This window comes from Parus major, chromosome 2 (genome assembly GCF_001522545.3).
Source record: "Parus major isolate Abel chromosome 2, Parus_major1.1, whole genome shotgun sequence".
In the NCBI taxonomy this organism is placed as follows: domain Eukaryota; kingdom Metazoa; phylum Chordata; class Aves; order Passeriformes; family Paridae; genus Parus; species Parus major.
In genome coordinates, this window is record NC_031769.1 from 59,243,730 (window position 1) to 59,265,996 (window position 22,267).

The window sequence follows — 22,267 nt, forward strand, 5'->3', positions numbered from 1 at the left end:
CTCAAGTGTGACTAAAACCAGAATTTACATATAAGCCCAAGCCTTTTTCACTGTAGCCAAAATGTGCACTCAACAATACCCACCTTCACTTTGGAGCACTGGCTGTCTGGCAGCTCTACCCTGCCAGCACAACAAGGTGATCCTCAGGCGCACAGAAAGCTCAATATAGCCCTGGGCATATTGAGTTGTGCAAGAAAAAGCACTCTGGACACACTATTTTCTCTACCAGAAATGCAAGCATATTGGTATGTAGCCACTTAGTTCCCAGGGATACAGAAACTAAAGATTTTGTCCATGTTTTCCCAGGAAGCTTGTGGCACAGCAAGCATTAAATCAATACCAACTTTTGCTTGCCTTTGTGTAAGTTTGCATTAACTTCCAAGGATATCAAAAACTTGACAACTATATCCTGAATTGGCACAGCCTTAAAGAACAACTTAAGTTACCTAAACCACTCAAGAAATGCTGAAATTATTCTTATATTCAGGCCTATAGTTGCAACTGCTAACGTGAAATAAAATTCTTATGGAAATTTATACAGTAGCGAGGGTAAAGACTGTAATAGCAGCAGCAGCTTCTGTTACCAGGGTTACCAAATCTAGAAGGAAAACAAAAAACCTGCTGACAATGATTTACAGAGAGATATACGTAAACATTCATGTAGACAAGAAATTTATATTTTGTATTCAGTGAGTTTTAGTGGTGCAACATTAAAGACTGCTACTATTGAAGCTGAACCAAAACAATGTGAAGAAAGTTAATGAACAGCCACACCAAATGGCATATGTCTGATTTCTTACCTGAAGTGTGTTCTGTTCCTCCATCCATCATTACTGCTGTCCCAGGGCAATGCTTCAGCAACCACATAAAAAAGATCTGGTAAACTCCTAAGTGTTTAAAAAGAAAAAGCATGTTACACAATATAAAAGCCACCAAATCCATTGCAAATAGAATAACAATACTTCAGAATTCAGTGTGACACTGAATTTGCAAGGATTTTATTTTTTTTTTTAGTTCTGATGATTTAGTCTTTCTCCATGTATTCAAAGTTGTGATACATTCTGCTGAGGCAGTATCAGAACCACAAGTAACACAACTACTAACAAGACTAATTATAGATAGAAAAATCAACATGACATGTAAAAATAGAATAATCAAAAAAGAAAGAGTAATCCACAGTTGGTTTGATGATTTGGCACCTACGCTCCATCTATGTATTTACTTCTTGATATTAATTCACAGTAATTTTATAGAAGTTTTTCAGTACTCTCAGAAAAAGAAATAACATTTTCAAATTATGGTTGTATTTTACAGAAAGAATGACTTATGCTAAAATTGAAATACATCTTTCCTTTATATTTTTTCCTTTCTTTTCAGGTGGAAAGCTCCATGTTTAAGTGTCCAGCTACAAAGAATACTTTAAAATTCTGGACACAGCTATGTTTGGTGGTGCATTTTGACTTTAGAACCACAACATGAGTACATTAAAAAGCTCTGCAACTTACATCAGTTAAATGATATCTCTGCGAAGTCTTCTTTTCATAAATCAAATACTGAATTGGAAAAAATGTGCACTTGCTAGCATAACATGCATCTGCTTGGTTAACAGAGTAATGATGCAGATGGGAAATTAACCTTTCAGATTTCAGGTTCTGCAGTTAACTCCCATGCCTGTAAGCATAGTACCATAAACTTCATGGACATAACAAGATTTCTAGGGCACAGGAAAAGTCCTTCCTCATTGCAGCACACGGATTGGTCTCCTCTCACAAAGGAAAGCATATTTTACTGTTGAACTACTTCTGTAACACAAATCTCCTCCCTGCTGCACATTATAAAACTATCTTCCTCATATCTAAAGTACACAATGCAAACTCCACATAGGTGCCACTCCATTTCCAGCAATCTGCAGCACATGGAAGAGCATTCTGATTTCTGCTGCTTCAATGCAGTTGCTTCTCATGGACAGTCCAGCTGGCTACTCCAGTAAGTGAGGGTTAGTGAAGCATCACTCAGGATAGGGCTACAACTGTGTTTGCCTGTACTTCATTTACAAAGAGATGAAGCTTTCAAAATCCACAAGCAGATATCCATGTCATCATCTTCAAAACTTGAAATGTTTTATCTAATATTAGCTTTTCTATTTTATGTCTTTTCATGTCACCCCAATTTTACATAACTGTCTGAAAGCCTAGACATCCTCATGCCCAATTATGCAGCAGAGGCTTCAGTCTATCTCTGTGTTAAGAAATAAAATACAGCAGGATCGGGTAATATTCTTATTTCATTAGTGATACTTCTCATATTTGTTCGGTTTACAAATTAAATCAATAAATCAATCAGATAAAGTTAGCTTTATCCAGAATGCATCTCATAAACTTGGTGTACATTAAAGCTATTACATAGCAGCCGGAGACCCTAAATTACAGTTCCCAATCCATGTTTAAATCCCACTAGTGTGAATTCAACAATGAGCCAGTGAAGACCTAGCATATATAGAGATACCTGACAGTTGTACCATTGCCTGCAGTGGCTTTGGTCTATAACTTTCATCTTATAACTCTAAGGTCTTGAAAAATCTAGCCAAAGTATCAGCCAACTTTTTCAACAAAACGTGCTGTTAAAACTCCAGTCTCTTCCAACAGAATCTCTGCAATTTATGCAAGAAGACCCAACACCCTTGAATAATGTAGGAAAAACAGAAGCATCTCTAAAGCTGAAGCTGCTTACCTGAACATAAGCCATTAAAAAAAAACCAAAAAAACACCACCAATGATAAAATTAGTTGATAGAAGAGCATACCTAATTTATTTAACTGCAATCCCCAACTTTAGAGGATAATTGCCACTTGTGACTAATTAGAGCCACATGAAGTATTGAACAGAGACCATCAAAAACATTTGGCTCAAAGAGTGCTGGAGCAAAGGTATAGTGAAGAACAAAAGTTCATGTGGAATTCTACTCAGACTGTGGCTCATAGGCCATCTCTAAGGACTATTGGTAGTCCCTACAGTTTCAGGGGCTCCACAAAAATAATCATGAAGAGGGGAAAAAAAACCAAAAAAACACATTCCTGAGCATGCAAGCAAGAAAACTAGAGAGAAATAAGAGTAGGTCACCACTCAAAGGTGAGTGTGATTCTCATCTGGTTGCAAATCAGAAACATTGTTGAAACAAAGCACAACGTTACCTATACATTTTCCTTTTCTCTGAAAAAAAAAAGTATTCTGTTACCTACTGATGAAAGAGATTGATTAATGCTTTTACAAGTTATATTTCTTTGGAAATATATACTAGGCACATAATAAGCATGCCTCACAGGGGCAAAATCTTTGAAGCAAAAGCAAGGAACACAAAAGCACAAGACAGAATCCAAAATGCTTTCCAGCCCTTGGTGCTAAGTGTGGGCCCAAGCAGAACCTCAGATCGTTTTGGGGAGACCAGCCTTCATGCCTTGGCTTCAACATCAGGAGCTCCCAGCAGGTAACACAGATGGGCACTGTGGCATTTTTTAGACAAGGGCTCATGATGGTCACCAACCTACCAACCAGGACCTACCTGTTTGTTCACCACTTCCAAAGCCCAAATGAAGCAAAAGACAAAGCTAATATCAAGATTTAACCTTTAAAATTCAACAAGTTTCATCTGTTTGATTTCTGAAGCCAACCAGGGCAGTTACATTAGTCAATTTTAATTATCTGACTTCCTTCCCAAGGAAACACATAGAAGTATTGCTTTGTCTGCTGCCTGAGGCTGGCAGTCCTAAAATTCTGGGGAGAGAGTCAGGATCACTAAGATCAAAATCCTTCCACCCTCTCCTTGCATTTCCATGAGAGACAGGAGAGCCCTAAAGGATCAGACTATTGCCCTGAGCAGTGGCTTGGCCCTTCAGACCATTTGCTTGAGTGGAAAGCAGCTGTACCACAGTCATCAACAGCCAACTGAGGTATTACTGAGTGAGGAAGCCCCTGCCAGCAGCCCCTCTGATCTCTCCCATTCCTGAGCAGAGGTGCTGCTTGGAGATGGGACAATGAGGTCTATATATGCAACTGAAGAGGGTCACTCACCCTAGAAATCCTCCTTTTCTGCCAGGAATCATTAAAAGCTGTTTGTGCTAGCTGTGGAAATGAGTCGTGCTCTTCTGGAGCAATCAGATGTATCCTGTGGGTACCCTGGCTGCCAGGCTCAGTTCCAGCATCACTGTCTACATGATGCCCCTTCTTCCCTCACACCAAGCAAAGTTTTGGGGCAGGATATTGCATGAAATGCATCAGAAAACATTTTTTTTTTATAAATACTATCAATGCTTCTCAAAAGAACTAGACTAGGAATTATTTTACAAGAAAAGATCATTTGTAGGCCAGGGACTAAAGAACTACCATGAACTAGGTCAATCCCATCATTTGTTACTGTTCAAAAGTAAAATAACAGCGGGAAGAGAGGGTCAGGGTGGAATAATCATTTGTTAACAATTTTAATAGTAAAGCTTTATTGGTTTTCCCCATGGATTCTCATAGTTATTATAGTGAAATTAAGTGTTTTTCCTCCAAGTGAACTCTTGTTAATCCTTTTATTTAGGTTCAGAGCTACAGTACATGACCCTGCAAGAACATTCATCTACAGTCACAGCTGGAGCTGCAGACTCACTGGCTTGAAGGAATTAATTTCTTTGCAAGGCAGAAGCAACTAAAAAGTCAAAGGCTTATGGAAAGGAAAATCGGAATTTCACCAACTTATACAAAGAACAGAACAAACCAAAAATCTATAATCAAACATCTCATCAAAGAGCAGATGTGCAAAAACTCTGGCACATTAGATGCATTCAGTCTTGGGGGGGAGGAACAGTCTGATGGTTTGGCATACCACATAACAATCTTTAGCTTTAAAAAGCACAACAAAAAAATCCCTGAATTTTATAACCAGATTAAATTTTACTCCAATGAACTGGGACAAAGAGGTCATTCAGATTCCACAGTGCTTAAGCCCGCCCACCCAGGCCTTCTCTTATCTCAAACCTTTGACAGTAACTTACTCATTTGCAAGACTTACCTGAAGCCAGTTATAACACTACCAAGAGAAAAGCCTGTTCTTGCTTCACCTTGATTGTCAATTTCTCTGTTCATTTTCCCCCATGTAAGTAAATAACAACAGAAGTGTGAAGAATGCTGGAAAGTCAGACTATTTGGGCATAGTAGAAGAGATTGTCACCAAAGAAAATATTACTAAGTAAAACCTTGGCTATCAGGTCACCAAGTGTAGACATCGAAACGGGTCATGAGCAGGCAGAACTTAAAACATGAGTGACAGCCTGCACTGGGAATCTAAAATCTGGATTTTCTGTTTTGGATGGTATTCAAGAAAGGGCTACAAAAGCAGTTTTCAAGAGTTTCATTTTCTCAATATTAAAAAAAAAGAAAAATAAATTTGTAACGCAGTGTTCAGATTCGACACTTCTTATAAGAAGCCTTAGATTAGCATTCGCCTGTTTTATCATGCTCTTGTTTTATATAGAATGCAATGAAACATTATTAACTTGATCATGCATGGGTACAGTCAGCACCTTTCTAATTATATGAAAGTTTGACCCACTAAACTGATCAGAAATATTTGTATATCCAGAAGCATTCACAGCAATTTATTTTGAGCATATTGCACTGAAATATTTACTTATGCTTTCTGAAGCTGAGCATCCCTGACACTTTTGAGACCTCAATATCTTGAATTTTTCAAATCATTGCTTTCCTAATCAGGAAATAAAGAGACATAAAAGCTTCATTTAATGAAAATAATTTAGAAGCAGATTTATTTTTTTTTGAGGAGACTCTAAACACAGAAAACCCAGAGTACTTTTAATTCTTGCCCATATTTTAATTTAAGTATTGAACTTGGTTACATTTGGAACAGATTTCCAGCACATTCTCTCTGAGAAAATACTACAGTTACACTGAAATTCTTAAAAGCCTCTGAAGCAGCATGAACAGGTCTTAACTAGAATTGTTAAATAAGTAGCAACTGCCAATTAAAAGAAGAAAAGAGCCAAATAAATTTCAATTAGTTTGATTTAGATATAGGATTTTTATCAATATGAAGTGAAAATATATTTAATTAAATCACACCAATGATAGAGCATTCTCATTACACATTTATTTTATCCTACTAGTGCATTTAGCATAACTGTCCTCAGTAGTGTGTTCTCAAAGAGACACTACTTGGATGATTCAGGTCAGACTTCACTGATTAAAATTATCACACTGACATAGGGCTTCCACTAAGGAATCCACATACAGGAAAGAGCAAGAACTGTGCATTCTTAAGAGGCTTCCCTGCTGCTCTCTTCTTGGATGAGGACAAGATTTCAGCAGTAAAGGCCAAAGGAAATGTCGAGCCCCTCCACACCAGTGCTGGTGGGTGGACAGGAGCTACCAAAGTTACACAGATCCTTCCTCCCACTATACAAAGAGGTTCCCTTCTAAGTACCACTTGCTAAACAGCTTATTCCATAAGAGATATCTATCAATATAAATTGGTATTGCACTAACACTGCTACACACATTGCAATTATCAGCTGACAAAGAATGATGCAGTAATACTGTTCTGATGTTTTTCTTCTTCTGGTGTTTCTTAATAGCACTGATTCCCCCAAAGGAAGAAAATCCCTGAGCAGGAGCCATCGGGTTACACAGATTAGAGTGGCCTTTGAAGATGAGCTGTGCCAACAGCACTCACAAGTTAATAAGGATGTGAGCAATGAAACCAGAGCTTGACACAGAAATATTAAGAATCTCCAGCAGTAACCTGGCTGACCTAGCGGCAGCACATTGCCAAATGGTCAGAAAACTCAATCCTTGTTTCTTTCCTAAGTACCAAAAAACCAGCAGCCTTCAAGTTAAAAGCTGACTTAATTCACTTACGAAATCATCATGAGCTATAATGGCACCACCTCCCCCTCCTTTTTAATTTTGTTCTTTTCATTATCATTATCCCAGGTGGCTTCCAGGAAGTCCCTTGCAAACTAGTCACTATTATGAAGATGGCCTATTTTAATCACAGTCCCTTGACAAGAACAGCTAATTATCTAACTTTTCTGTCTGAACTACCAGATGGCTTTAGTTCTATACTTAACTTTTAGTTTTCAGTAACTAGTGATGCTTGCGCATTAGAAAATATCAGGGATTACACAGAACAGAAATAATACCAATACCAACACCAGTTCCTCAGACACAGGCAGCATAGAATCATATGTATCTACTGCATTCTTCCACTAAAATAATAACCTAAGATGGCAAGCATGTGTCCCATTTTCTTTTCTTACGGGATTTCCCAAAGGTGTGCCAGTAGGTTTTTGTTGTTATTGGTTTTTTGTCTTTAAACATTAGCATCCATTTCAAGGAAAGCAAGGGGGAACTCCCATGTTACTCCCACCAACCCCTTTTGTGCTTTTCCCAGTTGTCCTCCTCCTGAGATCCCACTTTTGGCTGCACCTGCTTGCCTGAGACAGCAGGAAGCATGCCCACACTGCCTGCCATGGCCCAGCACACCTCAGGACTGAGCATCCGGAAAGCATCTAGGCATGGTGTCCCATGGGAATACACAAACACTCAAGTTTGGGGGATGGGACCACAAGATTGTCATCACTGACAGTGCAATTAACAAGTACAGCTTGCCAAAATGTGTACCAAAGCAGGCAGATTTCCGCTGGTTCCAAAAGCTGGAGTTCAGGCAGGGCTTGAGAGCATCCCTGTACAGGACATGGTGCAGTGCAGACATAAAGCAGGGAGGGAATCTGGCCTGAGTGCATTGGGGCAGTATTTACCCCTGGTGTGCACGAGGAAAAGACAAATGACTCAGGCTAAAGACAGTGAAGATCAAGCAACAACAAGACAAAGATCAGCCAAGTGAAGGAGTTTTGTGCACAGGGCACTGTATCGCAGGAGGGCAAAACCCACAGGACTTCAACCATAGCAAACATTTCCCTTATAAGTCATGCTCATTTTATATTCTTCCCACTATGCTGAAAATATAGAGCTTATTACATATACCTATTCTACACTGCCAAAAATCTTTTCTCCAAAATACAGCAGCAATGCAAACATAGATTTGTTTCTCTCCTACTGGTTACAATTCATGTGAGTACCTGCAGCCACTGATTGATGTTGCAACATTCAGTACAAAATAATTGAAGAACCCATACTTGAGAAATTTCCTATGACTCTCACAACACAGAGAAGTTTTAACTTCTTTTTAAAAAAGAGTAGAAATGGAGTCTAGTGTCTGGATACAAAAACAAATGAAAAACTTTGATATATAAGAAAAAACTGCATTCAAGTTTCTAAAAAGGCACTACAAGAAATAGCAAATAAAATTTCAAACAGTATTTTTTATTATTTTTGTGCCTGTGTATCTTTAGACAGTCACTTTTAACCACCTGTTCTTAAAGGTTTAGGATGTATTTCTAGAACAAAGAAAATACCTTCAATTCAGAAGGCAAATTTTTAGTCATATTAGATCTAAGAACATATATACTTAATTTAATTATACTGCTAACAAATTCAGAAGGGAGAATCGCTGCTTCCTTTAAAAGATAGCAATCAGTTACTTCAGTGAATAACTAGAAACAGCAACACAACCATATTACCATAGTTTATAATATGGCAAACACAATCAGACAAGTGCCCCTGGGTACCATCACAGCAACTTTAGGATGCCTAAGCGTAAATAACAGAGTTTTCTCAGGTTTGCAGCAGTGGCTCTGAGGCAGGAAAGAAAGTCTGTCTGAACACCTGCCACACCAGTGACAAAACTGATTTTTGCTGGTGTAATGGCTGTTATAGCTTCCATTTTTAAGGCAACTCATCTCTGAATCCTTCTTGGCAAGGATGCTCATTAAACTAATGGAACACCGTTAGACTGATGAACTTGGGACTGTTCTCAGATTTGGGTCTGGATTCCAAAACTGGTTTGATCATCTCAGCCTTAAGTGGAAATTAGGTCAGGTTTTATTTTCTGCCACTAGAGTCCAACTGAAGTCAGTTTCTGGAACAAGTGCCCCAATAGAAACCCAAAACAGAAGATCCTCCTACCCTTTAATATTTGCTTGAAGGTATTTATGAGAGATTTATACATGCAAACCTTCCCAAACAGAACAATAATTTACATCTGTAGAATCCATAAATCTTGCAACAATCACACTGTAATATGTATTTTTAGAGTTTTTGGAGTTAATTTAAGAGTAAGTGCTGAGCATAAGAGGTCTTGGGAAACTGACTTGTAACAACAATCTCTAGTTATATTTCACAGAGCCCTAGATCCTCCTGAAATGGAAAACAAGAGTAACTATTGCCAAGAAAATTAAGTTTGCTTGATTTTCCCCATGTAGTGCTGTTCAATGTTCAGTGAACCACAGAATCAGCTAGTGCCACATCCAGCCTCAAACATCTTTGGAGACTGGTTCCACCACCCTCCTAAGCAGCGCATTTCAATGCCCAACCATCCTTTCTGGGAAGAAACTCTCCCCTAGAAGTTCCAACTTGAACCTTACCTGGCACAACTTTACTGTCCTCTTGTTCTGTCCCTTGTTACTTGGGAGAAGAGACCGACCCCCACCTGGCAGCACCCTCCTTTCAGGCAGTTGTAGAGAGGGATAAGGTCCCCCCTGAGCCTCCTTTTCTCCAGGCTAAACACCCCCAGCTCCCTCAGCTGCTCCTCACAGGACTTGTGCTCCAGGCTTTTACCAGCCTTATTGTGGTAAAGTTCTGTAGTCTTCTCTGGACACACTCAAGTGTCTCAATGTCCTTCCTAACCTGAGGAGCCCAGAACTGGACACAGCACTCAAAGTGTGGCCTCACCAGTGCCAAGCATGGAGAAGAACAACCTCCCTGCTCCTGCTGGCCACACCATTCCTGACACAGGCCAGGAATTCCTTGGTCTTCTTGGCCATGTGGGCACAGCTGGCTGATGTTCAGCTGCTGTCAATCAGTGCCCAAGGTCCCTTTCTTCCTGGGCACTGTCCAGCCACTCTGTCCCCAGCCTGTAGTGCTGCAGGGGTTGCTGTGACCAAAGTGCAGGACCAGCTTGGGTTCTGAGCAGCTTGTAACACTGCAGTGTCTGCTGCCACTCCTCAGTTTCAGTTGGATTAAATCAATGGGGGAGTGACTTCAAGTTGATTACACATGAATATGTCCTGGATTGGTTCGTTTCTGTCACATAGCCATTTGTCCAAGCAGCAACAGTGTGGGAGAGATCTCATCTGCCTGCCCTGATCTGGCTGCCCAGGCAGCCTTGGCCAAGTCAGTTTTAGGCTGCACCCCACTACTGAGCTCAGCTGCACATCATCTCCTCACCTGGAGGAACCCCTAGCATTGTCCTGTCCTAGTGCTGGGATAAGACCTCCTCTTTTCCCTACATCTTGGTTCATACAGACCCAAAGGGAGCTCAAAAATAGCCTTAAAATCTCTGCAGCATGCCCCCAAAGGCAAATTGAAACACTGCTTGGGTGTCCTATAACTTCAGTTCCCCACTAAAACAAAGAGGTACCTCACCACACAGGTGATAGAAAGTTTAACCTATTAATGAACACAAATAACCCAATCTATAATGCCTGCATAAGCAAATATTGACAAAGGGCAACAATTTCAAAGAAGCAACTCAAGTACACAGAGTCCTCCTGACTCATTCCTCTGTGGGATTACTGCTCCATGGTGACTTTCTTTCAAAGCCCTGACTATCTCACAGCATCTTCTCATGCATATGCATGTTGCCAGTGTCCATTCTACAATCTGAATCACTTCCTGTCTGCAGTTTCATTAAGTGGAAGCCTCCTAAAAGAAAAGTGAGGGGGTAAAAGGGTGGGAGCTCCATGGAGAAAAAATATCTACAGCTAGAAAACACAAGGAAAAAGCTTTTTTCTTGACCAAGAGTACTAGATATTTAAAACATAGCAGATAACACCTCTGAGAGCACATATAAGCAACTGCATACTAATATTAATAATTTCCTTCCTTTCTTCATGAAAGGAGTTAATTGAATAGGACAAGAAATAATTTCTTCCTTTTATTTTCATCCATCCTTACTACGTGTCTGCACACCATCATTTAAGCATTAAGAGTCTGACATGGTATATAAAAACCCATGTTCCTGCAGACATTCATAATATCATGTTAGAACTCTGATTAACAGCCGTATCTTAACATCATCTAATAAAATTACTAACATGGGTGATATACAACAATATCAGAAGGCCTCCAGATACAGACCAGCTTGAGCAAGGCACGAGTGAGTTATCTTTAGTACTGGAAGGAACTGATGAGGTAATTCCTTCAGTAACTTATAAAAGAAAAAAAAAAAAAAAAAAGCATACAGCTTTAAATCCTAACTCACACTTTATCCCACATAGCAGCAGGAGGGTTTTACTAATTGCAATCTGCAGAACATATGGACTGCAATACATCCCATCATCCAGCACCTCAAAACTATAGGCATTAAGTCGCTAAGCTTTAGCACACTGTTTACAATTTGCCTTATGAATATGTCACTGCATTTTACATTACTAAGGCATACATGTAAAGAAAAGGAAGAAGCTTTATTGGCTGCAACTAACACAAACATCAAAGACTTATAGTGCAAAGAAATCCATGACTACACTGCCTCTCCATTTAGGCTAAGCAAGGACAGTGGCTTTACGACCCCCTTTTTACACAAAACAGATTCAGAATTTTTTTCTCTGCTTTCACATTTCCTGACTGCATCCTTGTGTAAGGAAGCCTGGGAGCCTTTGAAGCCTCCACCCAAAACAAACATGAATCTTTATAACTTTTGTAATCTGCTTTTTGGCCACCCAGTGAGAATCCAACAGGATCCATTGTTTGAAGGTCACCACAGAATAATACTAGCAGGGGAAAAGAAAAAGAAGATGAGATCCAAATATAATCATTACATAATATTTTCCTAATGAAATATAAAGCTGCCTTAATCTAAACATTATGTTAAGATCTTTATTAATCAACTTCAAATGAGGGACTATATTCATCACTTTAGCAGAGTGAAACTAAAACAAGCAGAATATAATTTTAATGTTTAGACAAGAACTCTAAAAATGACACATCTCTCAGATAAATAGGCAGTACTATCTTAAATTTTGAAACCTCTCCTAAAGAGGCATTCCCTGGAGACATATCAGCCTGTGACTGACATGGGTCTTTCTAAGAATAATCAAGCTGTGTTACCAAGAGCACATGATAGCAGGACTATGCTGTTGAAACCCCAGACCAAGCACAGAGAAGAAGCTGCCTTAAATTTGTGGAATCCCAGAACCATGTTTTGGGAAGGCTCTCTCACCCCAACCACCATCCCCAGTGCAAATGGAACAATAATTGCAAGTGCTGTTTGGTGATAATTCAGTGCCAGAGTTTTGCTTCCTTCCATCCTGAAACAGGTTATGCCTCCCCACAACTTGGAATATCTTCACTCTAAAAAAGGTATGGACTGAGCAGTACAGCTAAAAAGGTATTAGCTGTCACCTTATCATGATCCAATGCTGTATTTGGCTCCTATTTATTTCACACTGTCATGATTTACAGCTTCACAGCTCCTTTATATCTCCCCTCCATTCACATTTCTGAGAGCATTTTAAGTTCCAATTTGCAAAGAAGTATTCATTCTGAAGGATCCTGAAGTTACTTCTATATAGTATAGGATACTTCTAAAGAAAACACAGATATAATTCCAATTTAATGTCTTTTTACTAAGTTATGCAACCCTAGGAATAAATACATACTCTCAGGATTTTTCTTATCAAAAACAACCTCTAACTTTCAGATATTTCAAACTCTCCCATGTAGTTTTACACTCATTTATTAGCATTTTTATTTATCAACCCACAGCTGTATTTCAAAAAAAAATTTAAAAGAGCACTCAGAATTGCACTGCTATGATATAAAGTAGCAGTTAATTATTCATTCCAGTCATTAACTGCAAAGGCAGAAATATTGAAATAACCCTCATAGTGAAGCATTCTCATAAAAGAAACAGGAAGAAGGTCTGATCAAGATATAGGGACACATCTGTCTTATATTGGCTGCTTTGTTTTTCCTTCACATTCATATGAAAGTTGCAAAGTGTGTTTCTGCCATTACTCTTAAGGAAAAACAAAAAATTAGAAGAAACACAGATCAGTATGTGAAAGCTCTGTGGTCCACCTGTGGTATTCCTTCCCAGCTCACAAACTGTCAACCCAACACCAGAAATATTAGGAAAAAATTGCACTGTTAAAGTGTTCTGAAACTTTTCAGAAAATTAAAGGATATGTCCTGAGGAAAAAACACCCTAGACTGAGGCTTCAAAAACATTCTCAAAAACATTTTTCCTACACCTTCTAATTTGACATCATCTCTTCACAATATGAAATCCTTTTATCTCCACTTGGTGTGGCACCTGCATCCTAGGGCTGGGTTTTCCTTGTTTGTGGTTTTAGAAAATCACACTCTAGGGATACAAAAACAAGTGTCCATAAGGTCTCTTAAAGCACAGAAAACCCAAGATTCTTGAAGACAGGAGGACAAATAGACTGCTAGTCACAGCATTTCTGCAGTGAAACAGAGCCATATGCACACACAATATAGGTCACACCAAAAGTGAGAGAACGTGGCGACATGAAATAACTCTGCAGAAATGAACGCCGCAGTCAAAGAATGTATTTTGCAAATCAGGGCAATGAATATTTGATCCAACCTTTGTTATTTCTTTAAAGTGCGAGAAGAACTTTAGGATACAGTAACTATATCACAGCTCTCATGTTACCTCATGAAAAGAAGGTTCTGGGTGTTAAATGAGCCAAAGGTAAGAAATTGCCTAAAGGTGTATGTACTGCAATGCCCTGACTCAAGCAGCCAGCAATGGCAGGGTCCAGACTCCTGGAAGCCACTGGTACCAGGCAAGAATGCATCTGCAGAAGAAACCTGGGACCACTCAAACCTACAAGCTCAAAATACCATCAAGAGGAAGCTTACTGTGGGGTGTGCATTTAGGTTTGTAAAAAGGAAAATTTATACAATATTTTGTATCTTCAGCTACCTTCACTCAGTGCTGCAGATATCTGACAGGATTATTCAGATGTTTAGCAATAATATTCAAAGAGTTGTTAGAAAAATAAATGCCTTATCAAAATCTTAAGCATAAACATATCTTGAACTATATTTCATTATGTTTAGGACTTTTTTATTTTTTTTTACAATAAATTAATATTTTTAAGCAGGTCACTGTAAGTACCATGAAATAAGTACTACACTGTGTGAGCAAACGCAGCACTGGGGAAACACTGCTGTCACCTTTTTTCCCCTACAGTGTCTGTCACTGCCATTCACTGTCACCAGGCATTTCTCTCTAAGACAGTGCTGCTCACAGCTCCTTACTTAGCATATGGAAAGAGGAAAACTTTCCTAAAGGAAACATCTTGAATACATGTTAACTTGGTGAGAATTTAAGGAAGATATGCTACAGAATTACCAGTTTTATTAAAACTTGAAAATACAGGATGTGCACTCAGCAATAGGATAAACTTGTCAATTTTGCACCATATTTTCATTTTTTTCAAATTCTATACAAAGAATGAGGGATTCAGCATGACCCACTTTGCTGCTGCCTCATCTTCCCTCTATCACAAGAACAATTCAAGTGAAAATAATCCCTTCTCACTCACTACATATTCTCTGTAAAGCAATACATAGGCTGAACAACCCACATCATCCCAATGAAGATACTGAATGGTTCTCTCTCAAACTGCATCTTTTTTCTGCTAGACTTCTACAGAGCTAGATAACAGTTGCACAGAAAATTCTAATATATATACATATATATGTACACACACACACACACACAGAGTTCCCATGAATAAGAGAGGCCTTCTATGACATTCTGGCTATGCACAAGCATTCCTTGCCTTGCCAGTAACGAGAATGTAAAATAACTCTCCTCCCCTGAAAATTTCCTTTTATTGGGATATTTGTTTCAAATTCATCTAAAAAACCTAAATCAACTGACAAATCTGTAATAGCTAAACTGCCATTTACAACTGCAATGTGGCTATGGTCAAACATTTGTTATTTTTATTTGCAGATCAAAATGACTTTCAGAGTAAAGCACTTTTTCAAAGGCCCTTGGTTCAAATTCAATTTATGAAAACTCATCACTGACAACATTAATATATTCCTTTCTGTGATATCCAGTTCTGCATTTCCCATAGAAAGAACATTAACCTCTAAAATAAGCAACCCATATAGGCTTGCTTCCAGCTGCTTGTAAGCAGATGAGACTGAAAATACTTCAAACCTGGAGGCTGGAACCAGCTGCTGTCTTTTAAAGAAGCATTTGTTTCATCCCAACATCCTTGTCAATAAGATAAGAACAAATATTCTCACAATTCAAAAATCTCCTTTCCTGAGTCACAGAAAAAAGAATTAACCTTTTATTTGCAAAAAAGCACTCTTCAATCTTAAGAGACTAGAATATTAGCAAGAAAATTCATAAGATGCCAATAAAATTAATATAAATTAAATATGCAACTAAAAAAAAATTGTATTTTGGAATTTTCACACACCTTCTTGAAATAGAAGCTGGACAGAACTTGGTTCTTGGGCTGCTTAATGATTTAACAAGGAAAAAAAACCAAACAGCCCTAAACAAAACAACAACTGTCATACCTGAGAATCATAAAGTAGTAAACGTTTACATGAGGTAAAACCAAACCATCTGTATCTCAAAGCATGGATTCCATATATAGAACATTCCATGTATTTTGACCACCAGAAATGTTAATTTCTACACCAGAAGTCACCTAACTATAAGTCCTTGGAGGGTAGGAGCAAGTATTGATCCAATACCAAAGCATGTAAAGCGCCATTTATTTTTGAAAAAATCATGAGAAGTGGCAATGACTCCTCCAGAAAGCTACCAGAGACCACTTCTCCAGACTGTTGGTGTCCTTGGGAGTTCCTCCTCCCACTCACAAACAAGTAGCAGGAATTAGACAGCCCTTGTTTACTTGGGGGAGGGATGGGGGTGCTGGAGAGGGGAGAGTGGCAGGGAAAACATTCAGAGCGTCTTCAGCTGCTTTTTGCATGATTTGATCTCTGGTAAGAAGCCTGATAGCAGCTGCCATGGTGTGTCAGCTCCCTGCAGACCTGAAGTGAGCTGTGGGACTGTGGTTTGGGAATCTTCAGACCAGGTCACAGGGAAAAGCCGTTAATACTGCAGTTACAAACCTCAGTCAGCGATGGCATACAGCTTTAAGCAAAAACATCCTTTCTAATTACAGCTGTGTTTGCACTCCAGTTAAACACTGACATGTAATAAGTCTCACACAAGAGGGTCCTAAAGAAAAACACTCACTAAATATTTATTTTCATTTAAATACAGTGTGACTCAGTTTTGGGTAGGTCTCATCACCTCAAACTGGAATTCCCCAGGGTCAGGGACTGGGGATGGAAACATCAGAGCTCAGCGGAATGTCCTAGGGCAGATCCAGCCCAGCTCCTCTCCTTCCCTCAGGGACTCCCCGTGAGAACAGCTGCGGCTGGGCTGGCTCTGCACTAGCTCATCCTCAAATCCACATGAAATCACCCCTGAGGAGGGTGCTGGGTACTGGGGGAGGAATTCCATCTCTCCCCCTGCCCCCAGGCAGATGCCTCTGCCCTTTCTGTATTCTTCACAGCACAGCTACAGGCTGCAAGTATGAAACCTTCTAGATTAATAATGAGAACAGGGCAATGAACTCCCTGGACTGCATCCGTTTCATGTGAACTGTGAGACTTGGATTTATATCAGTAATGGGAAGGAATGAAATGCAAGGAGCAAGAGGAAGTTTTCCACACAGGCATTCTACATCTCCAAGGAAAGCAAGGGGACAAAACCCACAGAAATACATTTCTGGTGCATGTTGTGGGCCAAATTTCTAAACTTTCAACCTTTCTGCATTTTCAGCTTTGTGCACTTAATACTATTCCTCTTACTGATTTTACATGGTACTTTTATTGTGCTCTTTTATCATGCTTAGATAAATCTGTGTGATTGGCACAGAGCAAACATCTTTACTGAGGAGAGATGCACTCAGGTTTAAATGCATACATTGAAAACAAAACAGACATTGGGGAAAAGTTGGCACGGTTTTTGGTTATAGTTTTATTTACAAGCCACTATGTCCCAGATGAAAGTCACATGCATCCCATTTCCAGTGGTGTCAGTGTATCAAGCTTAGCCCTAAAATTACTAGGTTAAAATAATATGGGATATTTGCTTTCCTAAAAAATAATGCACTTATTTAAGGCACGAATAACTCTCACACACATGAGAAAGAGGGAGGTATTCACCAAGAAAGCACAAAAACCATTCCACAGGTCCTATCTCTATCACTGTTTCCCTGCTCTCTTTGCTCCGACTCTTCAGCCTAGAAATACCAAGGGTATTTATTACTCCTCAGGCAGGCTGCCAGTTTTGAATGCAAAAGCCTGATGGAGACTGTTTGGAAGATCCCTAGAACACACCAAAAGGCCACAGAGCAAGTGCACAGAGGTCTTGGCTAACCTGTAGAGTCCTTTAATACTGAGTGACTCCAGGCCTGCTGCATCCAGTAAGGTCACACAAACAGAATTTCACCAATGATAACTTCTACATTGAACAAATTGTTTTTCCCTTTCTGACACTAAAATATGCTGCTTCTTTTATCTTGTTTGATAAATCTTTCCCCCACAAAAAAAAATTTGAGAGCTGTTTCCCCCCCTATTATTGAGGAGACTATTTTCATAAACAAGATAAAAATGAGATAAATCTATTCTAGCCACTGCTTTAGTGAAAAGCCAAGACTGGATAGAAAAGTTGACTATCAAAAGTTGCTGCATATGTCCAATTTAGTGAGAAGGATCAAACAGACAAAAGTAAATGCATTGCTGACTTTAGGATCTTAGAATGGTAAATTTTGAGAAATCAAGGAAATTACTGAAGCTGTCCTCAAACACTTCGGCTCAAACACAGAAATACCTCACTTGAGAAAGGCAAATGTTATTCACACTTCCATTCCAAGCAGGAAGGGAAAAAATGGTAAGGAAAGACTGGAAGCTTGCCCAGATGAATAAACACATCAAACAGGATATTGAGAGGAAGTCCAGACTCTACAAAGAATGAAAAGATTAATTAGGAAGAAGACAATGTCTCCGGGCTACAAAGTGTTGAAATTGTAAAAGAGGACAGAAGCTCAGCCAAAGGGAACTCAGCCCAAGCAATCCAAAATGAGTTTGCCACGCGTACAAGGGCGACTTCTAGAATTTCACTGTGGCTGCTCACTGACTTGGGAGTGCTGGCAGTCAGGCACAGGGACAGCATGACTGGGTGGGAGGGATCCCCTTCTCAGCTGCTCCCAGCAGCTGAATCTGTAAATTCAGATTTACATCTACGCGGCCTACCAACTCAGCCAGAGCAATTACTCTAGAAGCACCTTTTCTCTCATCAGGTGAAGAGAAAGGGAAGCCCAGCTGCACTGGGATGAAGTCTCCCACAGAGCTAAGTGAAGCAGACCGAAGTGCTGCAAATGACACAGACAGTTTTAGAAGCAGAAAGGAGAGGTGAAAGACAACCACTGCCTGGCCATTTCTGTCATCACACAAACGACACAGGCCGAGGCAGTCGAACTGAAAGCCTCAACAGGTCACAGGCTCAGTGTGGCGACTGCAGAGTATTTCTGATGCTCACAGTGGGCTCTGGCTACTCCTCCGAGCAAAACAATCTGCTGCATCTTCTCCCACGCATTTCCTGCCGAGCATGAGGCCACGGGGCCCAGAGAAAGTTACTCTAGATAGATTTTTCCATAAACATAAGTTATAATGTCTCTTCTTCACAGTGTGTTATGAAACGAGGGAAATAAAGATGCACTAGTAGCCCCTTTGGAGCAATAGCTTTTTCTACTTTTCTCTCTATTTTATTATAATTGCGGTACTCACAGTATTTCTCTTCACACTTCACTCCCTTCACACCCAAAACATAATAGTTTGCTAGACAAAGCAGATTTAGAACCATACTCATTTCATCCTCTACCTATTCTCCCATCCATGTACAAAAACACATTCCATAGAGAAATTTTGCTTTACTAAGCTCTCTAAATATGTACATATATATACTGGGGGGGAGGGCTGATGGTGTTGGTGATGTGAATTATTGTTAGGAAGAGTTCTTTTTTACTCACCAAACCATTTCTGTAATCCTTAGCCAACAATATATGACACAGAACACAATACAAATCTGACTGCCTGTTGGCAAAAGTTAACATGGAATATAATTTTTGGCAAAAGAGGAGTACTTTTGCCAGTGCTAGTTTGGTCAGGTCAACAGGTTCCAAAATAAAGAGGTATATTTGCATATTCAATATGTACGTTAACTCAAACTTTCAAAAAATAAAAATGGAAACTGTAGCTGAACTTGAAGATATATGGAAGCAGGAGAAATGCAATATCCTAACTGAAAACAAGAATACATCTCATTTCTTTAATCCATTTAAATGCTTTTATGTAAATACAAAACTGACATTAAAGTCCAATGTTGCTCTGGGTGTCAGACCACTTTCCAGGTTTGTGATTTCTCATTGAATTGTCTCATTCTATTAATTTCTTATTGGATTTGATATTTTCAGGTTTTCCTAGAATAATAACTTAGCAATCAGTCAATTGAAAATGTTTTGAAAGACAGTCCTCTACAGAGCTTTGTTCCTTCAGGGCCTTGGAGCATACCTGCCATTACCAAGGTGCACATATAAAAACTGCTGCAGAGACACATCCATGCACCAATTGAACTAATGTGACTGGTGCTCCCAGAAACTCAAAGCCTCAGACACACTCCACTCCCTCCAGGCAGCAGGCTTTGAAACAGGCCATGAAGGTCAATAAATATCTCGTCTCCCCAAGCCTAAGAAAAAAAAATATATAAATTCAAGGATAAGACACCCACAAAGCCATACTACCCCCAGCTGAAACGGGCTCTCAGACACTGAAACCATCTTGCAGTAAGAGCAGCAAAGGAAAGGGAGAACAATTTCAAAATTTATCTTGAATGGCACTCTGAGGTAGACAGAAAAAAAACCAAATCCACACCAAAAAAAAAAAAAAAAAAGCCCCACTCATACACATGTAAATAAGCAGAATATTTTACAATAGCATCAGCTCCTGTGGAAATGGTGGCAAGCAGCCCCAGATGGAGCACATTAATGCAATATCAAATGGCAGGAGCTGACAGCTGTGTCAAGGCTTGTAAGGAAGCAAAATCAACTCAGACCCTTCATTGAAGAAGGGTTAGAAACACACAGTAATAATAGGCCCTCTGCTTTTGAAGCACTTCACAGGACAATGTTCCAAGCAGTGCACCTGTAGATGGAAAATTTGTGGGCTGGGAGAAGAAAATTAAAAACAAATCAGAAGAAACTTGTAATTTTTGTGCTTAATAATTTCCTATGATCCAGAGGGTATAGTCTTAACCAGACAAAGTTCAACTACTTGGTTCTGATAAACCCTAGCCCTGCCAGGGGTGCAAGATACACCAGGCAGCCGCAAAAGCAGCTGTTCTTGTCCTAAGAAACACAAGGACAGGTGGCACAGAGCCACAAAAAGCCTGGGTGCTCTGCTGAGTACTAGGGGCTAATTGCAAAGATGGTTTTACCAGTTCTGGACCTTGCTACCTCAGCAATTACCTACTTGAACAGTCAAACTTAAGGTCAGGCAAAGTGATGAAGATAGGAGAACTTGTGAAGAGATAAGAATAACCATAGACCTGGAATTTTCCATACAGGGCACCAGTTCCGAACCTTTCTTCTAGCTTGGGGTATGACAGCACATATTTGTCAGCATCTCAAATAACTACAAAGCTGACATTGATTTCTATGTATTTCACTGGAAACCTGAGGGAAGTTTAATGATTTGCTTTTAATTTTCCATCTAAAATTTTGGTCCTGAACATGTTTTTCTTTTATTTTCTCATCCTCTTCTATCTCCTCTGAAAACTAGTGGTGAACAACTTATCTACAGAAATACCTAACAAAAAAAAATTAAATTCTGCAAAAAGCAGTCCTGCAGAAATATGAACAGAGGAATTAATACAGGAAATCTTCTTCAGGAATGTTTCCAGGATTCCTTTCAGTTAGAGGAACTCAACCCAAGTTTTTCTACTGTGAGGAGCAGCACCCTTCTTTAGACATATTCTACTCTCCCTGTAATGTTACTTCATCAAAATCAAAAACCAGAAAAAAGAAAAATTACCCTCAAAATCTGTGTATCAGCTCTGCACTAGTCCACTGGCACTAGGATTTAGTCATGAAACCTGTATAAAATCCAACGGAGAAGTAGATTAAAAATTTCCAAAGACTCAAGCCTATGCATTTAAATTATTGAACTAGAATTAAGAGAGAGATGACGATAAAGAGTCACATCTAAATAATCCTCAGATATTTCAGCTATTCTAGCAAATATTTGCTGTTTCTATAAATCTCCTCTCAGCACCTGTCAAGAGTACAGCCATCAACATGGGGGAATAAATACATTCAGTAGGCACAGATTTCCAATAAATCCAGTGAATTTGGGAGCTCACTAATTCCCCACTACAAGAAAGGAAAAAAATCTACTAAAAGCCTTAATCTCCCATGTGCTGATACAGCAGTTCCCAACTCCAAATCACACCAAATTTTCCCCAGCTGTCAGCACTGAGCTCAGCAGGGGTGTCAGCAGGAGAGCAAGGGCAGGAGCAGGACTTGGGGAGCACAACATTCACTACGCTGAGACTGGAGGTTAATGTTGAAAGACAACAAGTCATAGTGGGAGGAGGGAGAGGAAGAAATACATTAAATCAAAGCCACAGATTTAAGCTGGCTTGCTTTTCCCCTCCTACCCATCCTTTAAACCCGCTTTTTTCCTGGGTTGCATCTTTCACCGTGTGAAGGGAGGAGGGAGGGGGAGGGGTTTGTTTTCTTCAATATTTACTTATTTATTCTGCTGGCATTTTACTCTCCCATGCTATTGAAATAAAATATTTCTTCAGCTGAGCACCAGTGTCAAAATTCACACAGGGGACCTGAATTGCTATTTTAAAGCAAGCCATATTCAAGAAAAATCATTAAAAGGAGACACAGATAAAGCCCTGTTGGTGTTTACAACCATGTTGCATTAATGCTACTGTGTCTCCTACACCTGTAAAGCCTGATACCATTTGTGTCTACAAGCCACTATACTGACACACAGCCAGAAAGCCT

The 22,267-nt window shown here is 39.5% G+C and overlaps 1 long non-coding RNA gene across 9 annotated transcripts in view; it reads right to left on the reverse strand.

Annotated features, from left to right (window-relative positions):
* The window catches only part of LOC117243895, a 253,109-nt gene that overhangs the window by 171,366 nt on the left and 59,476 nt on the right, over positions 1 to 22,267 (reverse strand). For all 9 annotated transcript variants that reach the window (XR_004495900.1, XR_004495903.1, XR_004495897.1 and 6 more), the window contains exon 3: positions 801 to 887. This is a non-coding gene — a long non-coding RNA (uncharacterized LOC117243895). The remainder of the gene's footprint in view (positions 1 to 800; positions 888 to 22,267) is intronic.